This window comes from Myotis lucifugus, unplaced genomic scaffold (genome assembly GCF_000147115.1).
Source record: "Myotis lucifugus unplaced genomic scaffold, Myoluc2.0 scaffold_1, whole genome shotgun sequence".
NCBI lineage: Eukaryota > Metazoa > Chordata > Mammalia > Chiroptera > Vespertilionidae > Myotis > Myotis lucifugus.
Genome location: NW_005871049.1, coordinates 28,396,297 through 28,415,525, shown reverse-complemented (window position 1 = coordinate 28,415,525; position 19,229 = coordinate 28,396,297). Strand labels below are relative to the sequence as shown.

Below are 19,229 nucleotides of genomic sequence, written 5' to 3'. Positions count from 1 at the left end.
GGAAGTAGAAGAGAAACTTATTTGGACATTTAGGGGCAGTGAGGTTAATATTTAATGTTTTATTGTAGTAAACAGAAAGGCATTTGATTACAAAGTGAATTAAGTCTCATTTTTTTAGTTACTTCAAAGCTACATTTTCTTTAATAATTACCCAAAGGAATTGTTTGAAGTAACTATAGTATTGTCAAAATCATTCTTTCAAACTCAACACACCTTAGGTTTGCATTCTTCCCTCTCTTCCCCTGCACGTACATACACTTTCTAGCCCTAAAATTATAAGGTCATTTGCCTATATTACACTGACTGAATGAGTTCCACCTTACCAATCAGAAGAGAGTCTAGCAAGAATGCAAGTTTATACAGACTTTTTTCTACATTAAATGCAAGTTGAAAATATGAGTTAATTACAGCTTAATGATCTACAATAGATTTCCAGAAAGCTCACAATCAATAATTAGATTAATAAGCAGTAGTGCCCTAGCCGGTTTTGCTCAGTGGATAGAGCGTCGGCCTGCAAACTGAAAGGCCCAGGTTCGATTCTGGTCAAGGGCACATGCCCGGATTGTGGGCTCGATCCCCAGTGGGAGGCTTGCAGGAGGCAGCCAATCAATGATTCTCTCTCATCATTGATGTTTCTACCTGTCTTTCTCTCTTCCTTCCTCTCTGAAATCAATAAAAATATATTTAAAAAAATAAGCAGTAGTGCTTTTGTAGATACACATTACTTACAATTGAAATTATTTCCAGTTTTTTAGAGATTCCTATGAGCAAACTCAATCACCAAACCAAAAACGAGTGTCTAATTCATAAGACCTATGAAAATTACATTCTGAAGATTTATTTTGACCCCTCACCGTAATAGAGACTTCCAGTAATTAATGTTGCTTTGTGGTTTTATGATTAAATAAAATTATAAGCTTCACATCAAAGAGCTATTATTCTGCATGAGATGGATGAGATGTTATCTTAACAAACAACTTACACTATTGAAAGTTATCAAAACCTATAATTGAAGATAAGATAAATGAGTTTGGTATGGACAAACCTGGATTCTATATTCCTTGCTCTCTCTCTTCCACTTCTTCACCAGAATGTCTCCAACTACAGCCTGTATTTCCTCTTTCCTTTTCACTCCAGAGGAAGAGGCTTTTGTCTCCCTTCTCAAGTTGAAGTTCCTCTACCTGTGCTCTGGATAATCTACCCTCCCATTGCTCTTGAGCTCAATATCCAATCCTTCTTGATTCTGAAGGAATGTTTAATTTCCCAAGAATTTCATCTCTTTGGTATTTACATATGCTTAAGTTACACCTATAATAATTATAAACAAAACAAAACAAAACCAAATACACTATTGCCTTACTGTCATAGGTATGCATACATTTAAGTCTTAAAGGAGGGACACACTGTCAGTGAAAACAATTAGAAGACCGCCACCACAACAGAGAAGAAGGAGGAGACCAAACTAAGCAAAAGTGATAAAAGTGCTTATTGTTAAAACTTACAATGCTCCCAGATCGTAAAATTAAGTACTTCTTCTACATCTATACTTACTACAAACACACACTAGCAAGTAAGTATGATGGAAGTTTTTGCCTGTAAACAGTAGAATAATACATCCAAATATAAAACTAAAAATAACACATTGCAATTTCAGAAACATATATTAAGAATGAAAGTAACTCAAAAATTAAAAAATTAATTTTGACTGATAAAATTAATTGGATAGTTATGGCAATTTAAGACAATACACTTGTAAAATTATCAGAAATATAAATAAATCCAAGTGTGCAAAATAGTGTGCCTTACCGAATCCAGCAAGCGGACTAGAAAATTCATTTTTGGAAGACAAACTCAGTAGGATCTCTTGACATAATTTCAAGATTAATTTTAAAATGTAGCCAAGAACCCTAGCCGGTTTGGCTCAATTGATAGAGCATCAGCCTGCAGACTGAAGGGTCCCAGGTTCAATTCTGATCAAGAGCACATGCCGGGGTTGTAGGCTTGATCCCCAGTAGGGGGCATACAGCAGGCAGCCGATCAATGATTCTCATCATTAAAGTTCCTATCTCTCTCTCCCTCCTATCTAATATATATATATATATATATATATATATAGAGAGAGAGAGAGAGAGAGAGAGAGAGAGAGAGAGAAAGAGAGAGAGAGAAATAAATAAAATGTAGCAAAGTGTAGGTAGAGAAAATAAACAATTACATTAGGTTTGGCAGGAAGAGAAGGGAAAGTAAGACTAGACTCAAAGATGATGAAAGTTGTGTTTTCTTCAAAGCCAATATTAATCTCCCTAGTGTGACTTAATGTTCAAAGTGAGAATTGCCTTTAAGAACTCTGACTCAATCTGCCTTGTTAGTAATCCAAAACCAGGTGATCCAATAAACTCGAAATAACTACTGAAAATGCAATAATTAATTTTGTAAATGAAAATGAACTTATCTGTCATACTGTTGCAATGAGATTACAATATATCATTTACTTATTATCCTTATCAACTGCCATCTCTGTGGTGCTCCTAGTTTATCATGTGAAGTCATAGATGAAAGCTCCTCTAGAGGAAAGAGATCATGATTGAAATCCTCTTCCATCAGCCATTAATAGTGACTTTAGGCAAATTACTTAATTTTACTGAGCCGCTATTGCCACTAAAACAGGACTAATTAAAACTTATTTAAACCATTGTGACTATTAAATAAAATAACACACAGAAAGTGTCCTTCACTTACTAGTTCCCTTCCCCATAAAAACTCACCATCTATAACAGTGGTTCTCAACCTTCGGGCCTTTTAAATACAGTTCCTCATGTTGTGACCCAAACATAAAATTACTTTCGTTGCTACTTCATAACTATAATGTTGCTACTGTTATGAATCATAATGTAAATATCTGATATGCAGGATGGTCTTAGGCGACCCCTGTGAAAGAGTCGTTAGACTGCCAAAGGGGTCGCGACCCACAGGTTGAGAACCGCTGATCTATAATAATAAAAGCGTAATATGCTAATTAGACCAGACATCCTTCCATCCTTCCAGACGAAGCAAGGGCTTCGAGGGAAGCCCGGGTCCCGGGTACCAGAGGGAAGCCGGTGCTGGCAGCCCAGGGAAGGAAGTCCTATTCTTGCACAAATTTCGTGCATCGGGCCTCTACTTTACTTAATAAAAATAGCGACCATTTATCCACCTCTCGGTGCACTAGCTCCCTCATTTATTATATCCAAATAAGAATTCTTTCTTAAAATTTTTGTGTGGCATAAACTTTAGAAGATATGAACAAGCTTTAAGGAAATTCCATCTGTGTGCACATGTTTTACAGTAATTCCAGCTACTCTAACCTGAAGTTCAAATGTCCCTCCTGGAGAGGACTTTCTTGGATGCTATGAGAGCACCAGCCAACCGGCATATTTATCTTTCTCCCTAATCGGTTACTCTTGATTTATTTTCCTTCTCAGCACTCCTCAGGTCCTGACTTAGCCGCAGGTATATGTTCATTCGTTGCTTATCCCCACTGGAATGAGCTCAACGACAGCCTTTATCTGTGCTTCTCACTGCAGAATGGCTGGCAGAATAGATGCCCAATAAATATTTGCTGAATAAAAGCACGAGTTAAAAAGAAAATCACTTAGAGACCATCTCTTAAAAAGAACATGCTCTTTTAAAGCACATTGCACACTGGAAGAGGAAAGTCGTCCTGGTTTGAAATTCCACATCTTAGCAGCAGCCTCTGGGGGGCCTTGTGGTGCTGGCAGAACCAGATCCTCCGCTTCCTTTACACAAAGTGAAATGCAAAAGGGTCGAGATGCAAAGTCTAGGAACAGGCTTAGAACCCGAAATAAACACTGATTTCAAAGTAACCTTCAAGCCTTATTGAATGAATTCATCGTAATTTCTTAGAGAATAAGAGCATAGCAATCTGAGAGTCCCTGCTGAATAATAAAGACCTTATTTTGAGTGTTTGCTATATGCCGGATATTGTTTTAGGTATTTTATAGTGATGATTTCATTGAATCCTCACTAAACCCCTGAGTGGCTCCAGTATCATTCTTGAATTCTGGCTATGTGCCAAACACCTTGCTAAGGTATTTCACACGGTCGTTTGTTTATTTTGTTTCACACAGATAAGATAGTCACTCATAATTTGCTAATGAGTAACTGAAATGTGACTCAAAGAGATTAGCAAAATTTACCCACATAGCACAGAAGTTCGGGTACCAGAGCCAGGATTCATACCTGAGCCTAAGACATCAAAAGCTTCTAATTCTAGCATAAAATAATATTGAATGCCAGCATTAATGGAAAAGTTTTTTAATTGAAAGAGACAGAAAGCTTCTTATTTGTCTAAAATACTACACTTCCACTCCAAATCTGTATGAAACAGAAAGACAAACCTTCTAAATTATCAAGTGGTTCAACTTGGAGTAAGGAATATATATTAATTCTGCCATCCCCATTAACTATTTAGAAATATCTATATCCAACTTCTGATTCATTACTGAAAAAATACTATTTGCCCAAACATCAAAGTAAATCTATTTAGCGTTTTTAAGGAGCTCAATGTTACTTTAATAATTACATTAGAAGAGTCACCCAGGGGAATTCAAATCATGCACACCTTTGGGGACCCCTGAACCTGCTGGGATTGGACCCCAGCAGGCTCACATTTAATTTATTACAGATATATCACCTCAAACATACATCTTTGCTCATCTTACATATCCATGATACAACTGTGTCAGTGACCAAAGGTAATACACAAAACTCAGCATTCCTGGGAGAAAGATGGTCCCTCTTTTGTCTGCTTCTGGAGTGGTGTGTGTGTTTGCATATGATTATATATAAAGACATACATTTGTAATCTACACATCTATGTATGCCTATATGTATACATGTAATATATACATAAAATACATTTTATAAGCTGGCACTTCTGGAGTTATAAGGTTGGAAATTTAAAAAACAAACAAAAGAGCATTTCATATGCTCATTGTACCCAAACAATACGAAAACTTCAGAATATTGCTTCTTTAAATTGCTTAATATTCCAGATTTTGAAAATAGTAAATGTAATCTTTTTCTGTTCTTCTTTTCATTATAAGTATATCCATTTGTATTAAAGATCATAATTGCAATTCAATTTCAATTTCCTTGCTTAAAATTCAAGGATGTTTATGGGTCATTGTGAGGGGTGGTTTGGCCCATTCTTTTGTGTTTTAATGTAAAGTAGGACTAATCACTTTCTCCCTTTGATTTACTGTATTTTTAATAATCACTTGTAAAACATGTGATACAATGGAATGTAAAACTATAATCTTAAGAGTAGACAGATGAGTAATGGGAGTTGACTTCCTGGTTTTTCACTGAGTAGTAATTAAGAATTCTTGGAAGGTAGCTTAGGGGGACAATTGAAAAAAAAAGATTTACGATGTACTTTTAAAATATTTTCAGCATGGACAAAGGTTTATCTTTGAAGTTTGGGGATACAATTAAAGTGGAAATAGACTTCTGATTCATAATGCTCTTATAATTTCCTCTTTGCAGACAGGTTTCTGGCTTTCCTTCTGCACTGTTCTGAGGGAGTCTCAAGGTGAGGAAAGGGGAGTACACAATAGCTTTACTCATAGCTCAATTAAATTTGGCAACTGGGATTTTTTTTCCTCAATTACATGTACTTACATATAATTTTTAAGTAACCTTTTATTTCAGAAAAATTTTAGATTTACAGAAAAATTGTGAAGCTAATGCAGGGTACCAATAAAACCTAAACTTTTTTCTCCTATTAGTAACATCTTAACATGCCAATATTTTGTTCAGATTTCATTAGTGCTTACCTAAAGTCCTTTTTCTGTTTCAGGAAATCACATTTATATTTAGTCACTATATTACCTTAGGCTTCTGTTTATCATGACAATTTTTCAAACATGCCTTTCCTTCCTTCCTTTCTTTCTTCTCTCCTTCCTTCCTCCCTTCCTTCCTTCCTACCTCCCTTCCTCCCTTCTTCCCTCCCTCCCTCCTTCCCTCCGTTCCTCCCTCCCTCCCTCCCTCCTTTCCTCCCTCCCTCCCTTCCTTCCTTCCTTCCTTCCTTCCTTCCTTCCTTCCTTCCTTCCTTCCTTCCTTCCTTCCTTCCTTCCTTCCTTCCTTCCCTTCTTTCTTTCCTTCTTTTTGATGACCTTGAAAGCTTTGAGGTATTTTGTTGAATGAATCCTCAATAGAGATTTGCCTGATGTTTTTTGCATGTTCGACTGGGGTTAAGAATTTTTGGGAGCAACACAACAGAAGAAAATGTCATTCTTACTACAGTATATAAAGAATGCATATTATCAACATGTCTTATTACTGTTGATGTTATTCTTTGTCACCTGGCTAAGAACATATGTGTCAACTAACTGCACTGCAAAATTACTCTTTCTCCCCTCCTTACTTTACTCTTTGGAAGAAAGTTATGATGCACAGCTCACACTTAAGCCCTGGGGAGCTATGTTCTACCTGTTTGAGGGCAAAGTCTCTACATAAATTATTAGCTTTCTTCCACACAGGAAATGTGTCTATCCTCCTCACCTATTTATTTATTCAACCATTTATGTATATCTGTTTATATCAGTATACAGTAGACTTATGGATATCAGTTTAAATGTTCAATGTGATTTGTACTTTTTAAAGTCACATCTACTTCAGGCAATTTTAATCTATTGAAGATCATTCCTTTAAAAATACAACATATACCAACAGCTTTTTAATATTTATCAAGAACCTGGTAGAACACAGGTTCTTGATAAATATTAAAAACTTCTTTTTAAAACAAGTCTTGCCCATCTGGTGTGGCTCAGTAGTTAAGTGTTGACACTTGAACCGGGAGGTCACGGTTCGATTCCAGGTCAGGGCACATGCCCAGGTTTCAGGCTAGGTCTACAGTAGAGGGTGAGCAGAAGGCAACTGATCAATGATTTTCTCTCATCATTAAGGTTTTTATCCCTCTCTTCCTCTCCCTTCCTCTCTCTGAAATCAATAAAAACATATTTTTTTTTAAAAAATAGTCTTTTTTTTCAGTTGTAGTAATTTTTTGGTGGAATCTTTTTTTTATTTTGTTTTATTGCTTAAAGTATACAAAGAGTATTACATATATCTCCTTCCCCCCCCCCTCTTGACATTCCCCCGGCCTCCCCTACCGCCCAGTGTCTTATGTCCATTGGTTATGCTTATATGCATGCGTACAAGTCCTTCGGTTGATCGCTTACCCCCTCCCTCCCGCCCCCCAACCCTCCCCAGCCTTCCCGCTGTAGTTTGACAGTAAAAAATAGTCTTATGTAATTTAGATCAATTCCTAATTTATTCCATAAAGACATATTAATAATATAAATAACTATATAGAAATTTGTTTGAAATTCTAGCATCAATGACTTTTACTTGAATTAGTGACCATAATATCTACCAAATGAAAAATCAAGTATTAAGATAGATATAAATACATTTCCATAAAACGTTGAAAATATATACATTTAAAGTTTGCATCAAATGTAGTCCTCAGAAAAGAAAAAAACTGAAAAACAATATTTTATATGCTAATAATTAGAGAGATAACAGCCTTCCCAACTCCCTAAAATGAATGACATAAAAGTAAAATTTATTAGCATTCATAATTATATAGCTTTTCCATGATTACATCTGCCTGTACATGTAATATGTCTACATTACTTAAGGTAACTTTTTGAAGATATGTATTAGTGATTTAGTCTAATTCAATAATCTCAAAGTTGATGTGTTAAAAGGTACTTTACTGACATTTAATATCGTGTTTCTATTTGTATGAAGTTCACGAAAAAGCAAAAATAATCAATAGTGGCAAGGGTCAAAATGATGGTTACAACAGCAGTTAGTATTGACTGACTGGGTGTGTAAAAATCACCAAACTGTAGACGTCAGATACATGTTAACACTTGATTGTATGTATTTGTTCTCTTTATTGAAAACAGAGTGGTAGTGTATCCCCAAATTCATAAGCTACACATTTGCTTGTATATGGGTACAATTATATAATACATTATGCAAGCCAAAACTACAAGCCAAAGAAAGTCCAAGTATGTCTAAAACTTTAGGAATCTGTACCCAGAGAAAAGAAACATAAAGTTTTAGGGTTTTTGTACCCTAAAATGGATGAAATAGAGGAGTGTTTTTCTTCTTATTTTGCATCTTTTAACCTCAGTGTCTGAAGACTTCATTCCCTTATATCTCATTTCACAAAATAAAGCTTAGCTTTAAGGCAATAATAAAATATCAATAGAAATAATAAAATATTAAGAGATTTATAGTGCACTGTCATCACAACATTTTAACTTCTAGAATAGTTGGTGAAATATATATTATTTTATTAAAGGCAACTTACTAAAGATTTTAACTATCAGTTTTCTTCATATAAGCATTATTCTTTATTTAAGTCTAGACATGCCAATTTAGAGTTAAGATATATGTATAATTATATAAAAAGTATATAAATTATATATATATAAAGATGCCAGCTGCTAAACAGCGCAACAGAAAAACTTTTAATTGGAAGCACAAAAGGTATGATGTATTTCTTATTTTCAGTAATAGGAAGAACAAAAATTGATTGGCATGGGAAACTGTGATCTGAAGAACACTAAACAATATAACAAATGTTGGTAGTACTGTGATGATAGGCTACGTCTGTGTTGGTGCCCAGAACGTGTCCTTAGCCCCTCTGTGGGTAATGTCAACTGTGATTTCCTCCAGTCATTTGAATAGTGAACACACAGGACTAATTTGGACAGAGTTACTTGAGCAAAGCCCAATTCGAATTTCAAAATATTTTAGCTATCTTAGAACAACCGTTCTTATTAACAAACAAGCCTATGGTCAGCTTCCCTGTTTTGAATGTTTAATCCACGTAAGACATGCATTACATAGGCAAGTAGGCCATTGCCTAAACACTGTCTCCTTTAGTCCCTTTAACAATTCCATGAGGTGGATATTATACCACTTCTGAACGTGGACATCCATGTGGCTATAGGTCAAGTAACTAAAAATAGTAGGCAGGGGTTTGAATACAGAAGAGTCTGTCTCCAAATGCTATAGTTTCTCCAAATCTCTGCACTACCTCAAGAAAAATGTCTTCGGTGTCAAGATGATTTTAAAATTAGCTAAATCAGCAGACTTCCCCAGTTAAAAGAAAAATCAAATGATTTTAGAAAGTGTTTGTACTTTGAGAGTACATAAACTTTGCTTTAAAAAAGCTTACTAGGAAGGGAACACACACACACACACACACACACACACACACACACACATCCCTGCCGTTTGTCCCATGGGTGGGGAACAGTTCTGCCTATGAATTTGTCTGGCCCAACTTAAATGAACACTGTAATTGTAAACCTTTTCATTTTTTTCCAGTTCTAAAAGTGTATGGTCTGGTAGCTGCTTAAGTGCATCTTTTGTTTGGGGAAATATAATGAACCCTGTTGTATATGCCAAGGTATGTTGGAGCTTAGTGGTTGGGGACTGCAAGTTAAATTTCTCTGCGTAACAAAGTAACAAAAATGTGTAACTTTCAGGAGACAGAAGTTGAGATGGAAGATGGACTGCAATAGAGAAAGGATCCCTGAAACAGTAAGAACATGAAAGCTGGACCTAAGGAATAAGACAACCAATGACAGTCCCCATGAGATAAGCAATCATGAAATTCTAGATTCCTAAGAAATTTTAAGTTGTTTTTTTTCCATGCCATGGTGAGTCCACCTCCCTTATTTATGCTCAAGACTGTAAATATATAACAACATTGTGCCAGTAGAGAAGAAAGGAATTGCCCCATATGTGGCACAAAATTACAGAATGCAGGAAGGCAAGGAGAGGAGTGGTGATCAAGAATCCAATAGCCAGCCAGGCTCAATGGTTGAGCACTGGCCTATGAACCAGGAGGTCAAGGATTGATTCTCCGTCAGGGCACATGCCTGGGTTGCAAGCTCCATTCCCAGTAGGGGGCATGCAGGAGGCATCCGATTAATGATTCTCTCTCAAGATTGAAGTTTTTCTCTCTCTCTCTCCCTTCCTCTCTGAAATCAATAAAAATACATTTTTAAACGTAAAATATTAAAGATCATTGGCTGTGTAAGGGGCCCCAAGAAGAGAAACCCATAGGATTTCACAAGGATTCATCCTTCGGAGGGGTAAGGTGGTGTGTGTTTTGTGCATGTCTATGTTTCTGGTTCCTAGTTCAGTTCCTATGCAAAGTATATTTTCAGTTAAATATTGTTCACAGGCACTGAATTTTGAAGAGCAGAATCCTTTGTTTCACCACCTCTGTTCTGGATAATTCATTCAGTTATTAATTCAGTGCCTCACATATCCAAATAGTATAACAGACATTGAGAATACAACATTGAACAAAATGGACCCAGGTCCATATACTTGAAGTATTAAAAAGTATATAATTATCACATGAGATGATGTGTTACTATGATGGCAAGAAGCAGGGCAGCGGCTAGTATGATAAAATAGTATGAACTTCAAAGGACTAGTGGTTTTCAAAAAGGTAGGAAGTGTCCTTGGACACTGAGACTATGTTTACATGCAGCCATGTGGGAGAATGAGCTACAATAAGGTGGGAATGCAAGAAGGTGGAGGGAACATTCAAAGAAGAAGATAAAGAGGAAAGAGTTAGATAATCAACATTATTACTAATGCCTCCTTATTCTATTCATAAATGTATTTACTGTTTCAATAATTCTTTTAATTTCTCTGGACCTCAGCTGTCTTGTCAGTAAAATAAATAATTGTGCACTAGTTAGCCATTTGATACTGTAAGGTCTTTTCTATTTCAAATATATATCATTTAAATCATTATACTACACACTTGAAAAGAATTATACTTTATATATAATTAATATGCCCAAGATATCCTTGACTTTAAGATACATCATAGACTTAATAACAGCTTTGAAGGAAAAAGAAGACAGTATTCCAACTCTAAGGTATAATACAAGTTTGGCAATGAGGAAGTGTAAAAAAAATGTGCATCTTAGAGTCAAGGGCCTAAAAATATTCAATAGAGGCATAACAAATTATCACCATGCCATCAATTAATTTTATTTCCATTAACTTTATAAGATGGTTCTCTTATAATAAAAAAGTACAGAAATACCTTTTTAACCCAAGGCAATAATATCCAGAAAAGTAACAAATAATGTACACAATAAATGTATAAAAGGGTAATTGGTATGTCTCTCATTGCAAGGACTACTATTTTATTTTTCTTAATAATGACTTCAGTTAACATAGTCTAGAAGATTGACTTTTCTAATGATAAAATGTCAAAACTTTGACATTTTATCATTAATAAAGATTTGAATTTTCTAGCTTTTTACATACAAAAGCCCCTAAGGGTAATATTGTACATCAGACATGAAATTCCAGGCCATTGCTGTCTGTTTTGACTTTGTAAAATGTTTGTTTAAAATATCCCAAAATATGTTTAGTTTGTTGATTTTCAAAATACTTCATGTGGCCAAAAAGAATATAGATTAATTTATTTCTTTCTTATATAAAAATTAAATTTTGGGGGGGAAATGAACATATATTCATAAACATATAATTACTAATTCATTATGTCTACATCTCACATTCTCTTTCAATTATAGTATACTATTTAAAAAGCGACCCCTAGTTATATACCCGCTAAACCTAAGTGAAGATTATTTTAAGTCTATGAATCAAGAGCTATGCTCTGAACCTTAAAAAACAAAACAAAACAAACACAAAAAAACAGCTAAGAAAACTAGTTCAAAAACAATAAAGATAAAATAACCACACTATTCAAATTTATTCATTGAATAGACTTAGAAAATCAGGACTGGATGTGGTTACTAATTATTTTTAAATACTTTTCATTACTAGCACTAAAGGGAAACGCTGCAGAAAGCAATTAATTTGTAAATAAACAAAGAAATAACTTCAAAGAAAACTCAAAAGCCATTTTCTTCAAGCCATCTTTTTAAAGGAAATATAAAGACAAAGATTCTTTTTCCGAATACCATTCAATGTCATTATAATGACCAACAATTGCTACTAAGTTTTTTTTAAATAACCTACATAATTCTTGAAAAGGGGCCCATGCAACACAAACCCACACTCCACCAGACAACATCTAATCAGTCAGCAAATATTTATTCATCACTTACTAACGCATGCAAGAAGCAGGGAACAAAGAAGTTCAAAAAAATCAGTTCCTGCAAGTCTGCAGCTCATGGACTGGAGAAAGATACAGGACAGAAAAGCAGCAAATGTGGAAGTGGGCCTGGGTCAGACAACCAACTGGAACACAGACAGCTTTTTGATGAGGAAAAGATACACAGCTGGGAATTTTTGACACTTATTTGTTAAAAAAAAAATGCCGTACACCCTCCATGCCTACCTACGTCAGTTGAAATATTATTCTTTTAAGGAAATGCCTAATATGCCACCCAGCCAGGCAGTCTGGCCTAAAATGCACAGAAGAGCCACCCAATGAATGTTGGCCAAATGAATAGTCTTTTCTCTCTCTCTCTCTCTCTCTCTCTCTCTCTCTCTCTCTCTCTCTCTCTCTGCAAAGCTGGTTCGTATAAGAGTTCAAAACTTCATTAGTGTGCAGTCAAGTGTCTATTCACAAGCAGCTGAACAGTTTTAAACTGCAATTTGCATTCTTGAAATTGGAGCCTTTTTTCTGTGTAAAATCATTCCTCACTTCTTCATTAAGCATTTGTTCAGTACCTGTGATACATAAGACATTCATTTAGTTGCTGGTAAACTGACATGAGAAAAATACTCTTGCTTTCCCAGCTCTTAAATTACTGTGGGGAAAAATGTTTACTAATTTTTATCTACCAAGAAAAATATCAGCTAGTGTATGTGCCAGGCAGAGAATTGAAATGATGTGATGTGATGTGATAGAGACATGGCGGGTCCTTTAGTGCTCACAGAAAGTGTCTTCATTTTGATTCCTCCAGAAGTAGAGTTTTGGACAAGAATTTAGGGGCAAAAATATTATTTGGTAGGTGGAAGGAACATCAGGATTGAGGGTGAGGAACTGAGACAAGGAAATGAAGTAGCCCCAGTGGTGAACACATACATGCTTCTGAGTTTTCCATCTGAGGGGTGGGGATCTGGGTAACGTATATATCAAATCCTATCAGGCACTGGTTGAGAGTTGATGGGGGGAAAAGAATCAATCCCCCAGTTGTCCCTCGGTATCCATGGGGAATAGGTTACAGGACCTGGCAGATACCAAAATCCACAGATGCTCTAGTCTGTTATACAAAATAGTATGATACTTGTATATAACCTACACACATCTTTGAAATCACCTCTAGATTACTTATAATACCTAATACAGTGTAAAGGCTATGTAAATAGTTGTTATACTGTATTGCTTAGGGAGTAATAATAAGAAAAATATCTGTACTTGTTCAAAACAGATACAACCATCACAAGCCTAACTACATAGCATTTGTTAGTAACTATGTAACATTTTTGTTCAATTATCTTTGATCTGCCATTGGTTGAATCTGCTGATGAGGGAATGCAGATACAAAGGTCCATTTTTCTGGCCAGCAAGCAGAGGCTCACTAATGGAGAAGACAGTGCCTAGGGAATGAAACATAGGTGCTGTAGTCGTACAGTAAAGAATTCAGGGCACAGTATATGGGTGGGGCCTGCAGGGCATCTTGTGGAGGAGACATTTATGCTGGAATCTAAATGGAAAAAAAGAATCTGGGGTAAAAATGCCCAATCAGGAGAAACTGCTAGAACAGGATCAAGTTTGAGGTGCACGTTGAAGGTCCCCTAGCTAGATTCTATGGAGCAAAGGGGAAGACGTATAAAATCAGATCCCAAAGAACTCTGGAAGCCAGAATAAAATGCCTGGAACTTATTCTAATGGTACTAAGAGGACATAGGTGGGGAGTACCAGCTTCACACAATCGTATTTGCATACTTAAAAAAATGAGTCTGTTGGAAACAAATGAATAGTGAGGTCATGAGTGTAAACAATAAATCTAGTATACCGCTGCAGAGGAGTCGTGGTGGGGTCGAAATGAAGAAAGCTGATCTGATGATGAGCTGAATATGCAAAAGGGGTGGGGAAGAGGTGGCCTCAAGAATCCTTCATACTATCTTCACTAGCAACTCTGTATATGGTAATGGCAGTGGTACCTTTTACTAGGAAGGAAGAAGAGGAGAGACATATATTAGTGAAAAAAAATCAAGTTTGTTTTAGTCACATTAAAGTTAAGGTGCCTATCAGATATCTGTAGATAGATAAATATATAAGTTGGAAGCAGAGGAACATCAAAACTAGAGTTAGATAAAAGGGTGCCATCCACATATGAAACATCTGAAGGCCAGAGAGAGAGTAGATGACATGACTTAAGGGCAACATCAGATATAAAGAAGAAATGGATCCAAGGACAGACTTGCATATTGCAAATAATAAATTTATATGAATGATATTTATTTATTTATTTATAAAATATTACAAAGAGTAGTATATATGTCTCCTTTTTTTTCCTCCTTGACCTTTCCCCCGGCCTCCCCTACCCCTCAGTGTATATGAATAATATTTTATTGTGTCACAGTAAAATGTACCTCAGTAATCACAGTCAACTCATTATTTCATTCAGTCTTTCAATATTTATTTAATATTGAATAGACTTACAGAATTATGCTGAGAATTATAGAAGATTCAAGATATATCATACATTAATACTCATTTTTTAAGAATGAAGGATCTACAAACCCTCAAAGATTAAAGATTGACTGTGCTGATTGTCCTAAATAACAAAGATACAGAAAAAGGACCATGGTAACTCAGAGGAGAAAGAGATTATTTCCACCTGGCAAAATCACAAAAGGTTTTGAATGGAAATAGCATTTAAGCTGGGGCTTAAAAGTCTGTTCAAATTTGTAGAGCTTACCCTGTAAAGACTTACGTAATGGATGCATTTCAAGACTGACAGACTTAAAGAAGAAAACACAGAGACGAGACACTGGAAGGAGTATGGTGTTCATTTAAAAAGTTCAATTTGCTAAATGATAAAATGTATGAATGAGATAGGTGGCGAGTATTTCTAGAATACCAGATGCATAAATACATCTTGAAAGTATTCCACATAAGAAAATAATTCACTTTCTATGCTGCCAAATATATATTTGGTTGGGTTTTTTAAAAAAAACATTTTAAAAGCCATAATTGCCTTTCACTTCCATTTTATAGAATATTATTGTCCATTGTATAAATATGCCAAAAGCAATTATTATGCACTTAGAAATTCACTTCTCACTTATCTTATCCATTTGGGTTATATTGTGCCACACTGTAGATCATTTTATAGCACCTTTTTCCATCTATCAATCCTGTTTTTCCTATAAAGACTAAAAACTCATTCATTACAGTGAGAGCTGTCAGGTGGGAATTAGTCACTGGTCAGTATAAATGAAAAGGATGAAACCTGGGCTCGGTAAGAAGATGAAACACAGGATGAGAAGAGTCAAGTACCAGGGGATATGCTGAGGCCCAATGACCAAGGTAAGGAGTAGGCAAAGAAACATTTCACCCCATTCTATAGTCTACAGTCTACACTCATCTATTTAGATAGTTTTCATTTTAGTTCAGTTCAGTTCCTTTGTAACAGTCTTTAAGAGTCTATGAGAAATATCCTTTTATGGTGGTCTTTAAAGACATTTTAGTACACAGCTCCCAAAAAACAGAATTTACCCATATTTGAAAAACACTGTGTACAAGAGATTCCCCTTTTTCTCATATTGCTTGTCATAAGAATAAAGTTTATAATTACTGAAGGGCCCAGTGTTTATCTCTAGAAGGTTCTCAAGAGCACTGTCATATTAACAATACAGGATTGCACGCACAAGAAAGCCAAGCAAAATAGCACAACGAAAATACAACAGGCAAAGAAATGATAAATGTAAAGAAATAACAAAATATAAATAATTGCAATACATGAATCCATGACGGGCAATTTAGGAGGGTCAGCTGGAAACAATAGACAAGGCAGTAGTAGTGACATGCTTCGTAGAATAAGCATTATAGACCCTCAACAACGTGGAAACCCTGAGTTTAAAAAAATGTGCAAAATGACAATCAGCAAGAAAATACAACAGCAGTTAACCCTTTGGAAAATGACTGAAGAATAATAAAAATACTACAGAAATGATGAGTTAATCTAATATCTAATTACCTGTGTATTTCCAAAGAAAATTGAACACTGTCTGTTCAAAATTTAGAAATTTAGAAAATATAATACCATCCACATCCTTAGCTCTCTAGGTGACATACCTTTCCTGGGAGAGGAAAAGGAAGAAAAAGAAAAGAAAATGAATAAAAAGCATCACATCTTATAAAGAAATTTTTATGGCTCATACAATCAATTTTTCATAGCAAACAAAAAAAGCGGGAAAAAGGCAAAATTATAGAACTACTCTCCAGCTGGAAAAACAAAACTGATTTGCCCCATGGCATCTGAACCAGTAATTTCTCTTCTTCCAGCCTTCCGGAAAGCATCAAAACACAAAAGAATTATCCAAAGAGACAAAGTCTTTCCTCTTCCCCCTTCTCCTCCTTCAATGAATGATTTACTGTTCAATAAGGGTTAACTCAGGTCAGCTTTTTTTTTTAAAGGAGCTAGTCTCAACCTTTAAGCAGAGCACAGCAGAATGGAAAATATTCCCTGGTTACTTATTCTTCAGCTACTTATGGATATTAGGAATAGATGATAACATTTTTAAATACTTGATGTCACATCAAGTTACCTCTCCTGCTTTCAAACGGCGCTTTCAAGATTTCTGTGTTGACAGGCCAGAACCTGTCGTGTCCTGCGAAGCACAGAGCCCTGCTCAGGAGGCCCACACAAGTAGAAATGATGAAAACCCCTCCGTTCACCGACGGTAGTACACCAGATGTTAGAACATCAAATGGTTGTCATTGGATTTGGGGCTTAAACAAAATGAACTGGGTTATGAATGGAATTCAGTTGTCCTTAGCCTCATATTTCTAATCCCCCAAACATACACTTTAATTTCTGCCTCACCTGTATATGGTTGTGTGAATACTGGGAAACTTACATAATTTGTATGAAAGCATTTCTTAGAATTGCATTTCAAGAAATAACCTTCTTCAAAAGCAGCTTAAACTGAAAACATTCTAGATGGTTCACCCTTATTGTTGGGCAATCTTTGGGGGTAGAAATGTGGAAAAGTAATTTCTGGCAATGAAAAGAGGATGTGCAAAATTGTGCAAAAATCAAATTTGGAGACCTGAGAGGGTTTCAGAACGGCAGGGACTTAAGATATCTGTGGTGGATGGATGAAGGCAACAAGACATTTAAGCTTGATCAATGAAGGACCTGTAGACTAGAATATACTATTATTAGTTGTTCTGGGGAGAGAGGCAATGTATAGAATGAATTGTTTACATTATCTTAAAAGACATTTTCCTTAAATAAGGCATTACCACCATAGTCACATAACTGTAAACAGAAATGAAATCCCATTATAGAGCTGAGACTCCTAGTAGTAATAACCACAATGAAGCATCTAAGTTTATACTTTTATTATATATGCAATCCAGCCTCACTTCTTTTTTCTTATCTCCTTATTAAAGTTCTAATTTCCCTGTTCAGTAACCCCGTAATGCATTTTAACCTTCCTACCCTGCTACCTATGGAAGGGAGGTGGGCAGCCTAGTGTGGAATGCAGCAAAGCCATTCGGAATAGGAAAAAATTTGACAAGAATTGTGAAAGCAAAGGATGTGACAGCCTCAGAAGCCTGACCTTTTGAACTTGAAACCAGATGTATGACTCAGCTCCCCAGTACACATGAATTCTTTTGTATTATGGGCGAAATGGCAAACATTTCCTGTTATTAAAACATTTTTGGATTACCTTCCCAAGAGTAATGCAGAGCTTCTGAAAAGATAACTGCACAGTGACAATAAAAAGATTGTTAAGTGTGCCTCGAAGCGATAGGGCAAAGAGTATTATATTACCACTGAGAAAAACACTTAAATTATAGACAAAGATCCATGAAGGCTTAAGTTGCCCGGGATCACATTAACCTCTTTGGTTAGTGCCTACGCTTCAGGACACATGACAATCACAGGGCTGGCTTGCTATGCGGGCGGAGGTTCAGCAGTGATTCTTTTATTACTGTCCAGGAAAAACAGCCCAAGGTAATCTTGAAGCACATCACACCTGACCTGTTTATTGCAGCTGGCACAGGACAAGGCCATGACAATGGACAAATGCAAGGCTGTTAGTATTAGAAAGGAAGCTGCTGACCCTTACTTCTCAAAAGCTCGCGTCCCCTGAAACCTTGGACCACCCAGACATTCGCTATGATAACTATCCTCTTAAACTAAAGTGGAGATATTTATTCAGAATTATAGTTTATACTTACTGTGGAACATATCTTTGTATGAATTTTAAACATTACGTTTTATAGGAGGTTTTTTTAAAACTACACCTGATGAGCAGAAATTCTCAGATAGTAGAGTGTGCTTTAATTGTACTTCTGAATCACCTTTCCCTTGAAAATTGTTCCATCCATTCTTCATTAAAAGTAAATTACAGCAACATTTTTAAAAGTAACTATAATACCTGGTTATGATGTGCATTTATAGGATATGATCTGGCTGAAAAATAGCACTGAAAATGTGTAAATAAAAAGGGGGATGGCATTTACTCAACTAATGTAATTGTAACTTAATCTATTATTAGAAACTTCCAATTTGCCAAAGAGTCTGTTTTGATCAGGAGTCTGACTGTGTTCAATTCTCCCCCACATTTTCTATAATTTATATTTCAAAGAGCAACATTTTTTAAAATGTTATAAATGAATGCACTTAGGTTTAACTTTCAGATACCCAGGCAAGTATAATATTTACCTTTTCTCCTTAAAGGAAGTAAACACAGAAACGTCACACTATTATCTGTGCTCAAGAGTGAAGAAAAAAGTGTGGAATGAGAGTTAATATTTAATCATAATCATCACCTGGTGAGTCAGACAGCCCTGTTGAGAATCTGAACTCTGCCACTTCACACCCAGCCTTAAGACTGTGGACTAGTTTCATAACTTCTGTGAGTCTGAGTTGCTTCACCTATACAAGAAAGTCGTCTAACTCATAGGTTTACATAAAACCTAAATGAAAGAAAGTTAATAAAATGCTGGC

General features: G+C 35.7%; 1 protein-coding gene and 1 long non-coding RNA gene across 10 annotated transcripts in view; both read right to left on the bottom strand.

Moving 5' to 3' along the window:
- Positions 1–19,229, bottom strand: part of PDGFC (platelet derived growth factor C) — a 180,607-nt gene that overhangs the window by 121,529 nt on the left and 39,849 nt on the right. For 3 of the 9 annotated variants that reach the window (XM_023755482.1, XM_023755495.1, XM_023755504.1), the window contains exon 2: positions 14,052–14,205. The exons of 4 other annotated variants lie outside the window; for them this stretch is intronic. The gene's annotated coding sequence lies outside the window, so the exon portion shown is untranslated. Of the gene's footprint in view, positions 1–14,051; positions 14,206–16,241; positions 16,345–19,229 lie in introns of those variants that run through there. 2 more of the 9 variants (XM_023755502.1, XM_023755499.1) reach the window with 2 other exon arrangements.
- LOC111826437 lies at positions 12,581–13,449 on the bottom strand. The gene is made up of 2 exons (XR_002829763.1): positions 13,118–13,449; positions 12,581–12,759 (listed from the first exon to the last, which is right to left on the bottom strand). It is a non-coding gene; the product is annotated as an uncharacterized LOC111826437 (long non-coding RNA).